The sequence below is a fragment of the Cynoglossus semilaevis genome, chromosome 7, assembly GCF_000523025.1.
Source record: "Cynoglossus semilaevis isolate Cse_v1.0 chromosome 7, Cse_v1.0, whole genome shotgun sequence".
NCBI lineage: Eukaryota > Metazoa > Chordata > Actinopteri > Pleuronectiformes > Cynoglossidae > Cynoglossus > Cynoglossus semilaevis.
This window is the reverse complement of record NC_024313.1, coordinates 2,313,305-2,315,244: the sequence shown is the minus strand read 5'-3', so window position 1 is coordinate 2,315,244 and position 1,940 is coordinate 2,313,305.

The following is a 1,940-nucleotide window of genomic DNA, read 5'->3' as shown; positions in this document are numbered from 1 at the left end:
TTCTTTACATCTTTTTGTTTCCTCTTTCCTGTTACTATTTGATAGATACTCTAGATCCACTTTCTCTCTTCATGACTTTTTTTACTTTCTCCTCCCCTCCATTCTATTTCCCTCCCATTTTTTTCTGTCCTCCTGTCAGTGTCGTCCCATCGGTGTCAGACCTCCCAGGTGGGCACAGACACAGGTAGATAGATACCATGGTGGGGAGCTTCGAGGCTGTCGGCTTCCTGACGCCTGACCTGCCCCCCGCCCCCCGTGCACGCTCACACACACCTCGCCTCAGGGGGGTCAGTGTCATTGTTGACATTGGACACACGGTTGTCTTGGTGCAATATTAAATCTTCTCATTTGATTTGGACTATAATTATGTCGTAAAAACAAACTGGCTGTGAAGCTGTGGCCCGCCAGTGTGATCTACTTTCATCAAGTGCAGACTGGCTTAATTATAGAGTGCGCCGTACACCCATCTTTCACTGGGCAGCTTTTCCTGCTGCTTCTTTAAGCCATCACATTCTTTTATTGTGTGTTAATCACAAGGCAATTGGGCCGTTTGCAGTGGCTGGGGGTAGATTTTAACACTGGTCTGTACACATCCTGCATGCTCTGGAGGAAAAAAAAGACTCATGTTAAGAATTGTGCATAGCATTCGTCTATTTTCGCGGAATACTTAATGATTGGCTTTCACTCACACAAAGATATTCAAATGCTGAAAAATGCTGACAATAAAGGATTTGGTGTTCTTTGTGTCAGCCCTAGTGCGAGTAAAGACAGATAAAAAGGTAGCCTGGACAATGGATGACCAAATCTCATTAAAGAAATCACAAATGTGGATGCCTGCAAATAAAACTTCCTCGTTTGGCCACTTGGATGTTTCTGTTACATTATTTTAACAAGAAACCGTAAATCACTTGAAGAAATCACACTCAGTATGGAGAGCTATGAATGTTACGAGCAGCTGATTTCCTCACTGCCATGGCTTTTTCAGCCAGACATTTAAATTCCATGTTTATTTAAGCCTATTTTGCCACATTGGCCACATGGCTTAGTGTAACCAGATTTCATCTTCTTGCCGGCTTGCACAGGAGGATACCAGATGGTATGGAAGGTGGCAGCATGTACAAACCCCAGGAAAAATATTTTCTACAACAGTTGGGGCATCCATTTAAATGCAAACCAACATCCATAGTTTCACACTTAATCTTTCAGCTTGGTTTAATGCCAAAAAAACGAGTCAAACGTTTAACAAACCTACCTACTGTCTAGTTGAAGCCTAAGGGTTTCAAAGGCAAAGTAGAACTAAAAAAGTCATACAAGTTACACCCTGACTTCATTAGTAAATCAGCTGATAACTGGTGGGTTTATAAACAGACAAAAAAACTTTACTAAAGGCTCAGTATTTAACTAGTTTGGATCATTTTCCATTTACCAAATTGTGCTGATCTTTGAAATCAAACTGATATTTTGAAAAAAAAAAAATAGTTTCAAAGCACAGATAGAGCAAAAATATTTAAGCAGGTCATTCGTTAGTTTAAAATATCATGAAATAATTGTTATAATTCATAATAATTACATTTGCACAAATGTGTGTAACAATTATATCAATAGGTGGTTTTGTCACAGGACCGGGAACTACTATAAATAAAATAAATACATTCTGGAAGAGTAGTTTGAACTTTTTTTTTTTAATCTATATTATTATTAATGTATATACTACTATCAATATGCTATCAATATTAAGCTTTGGACTGGAAATTGCAACAACTATGAATAAATAAATGACAAATAATTCCTACCTGTACTTCAGAGGAAGATGTGACAAATCAATGAACTTCCCTCCGTCCCATTCATTTTAGACGGTGGTATTGCTAGTTGCTGAAAAAAAATAGGGGTCTGCAAGTATATATATAGTGCCAGTATATACTACTATCAATATGCTATCA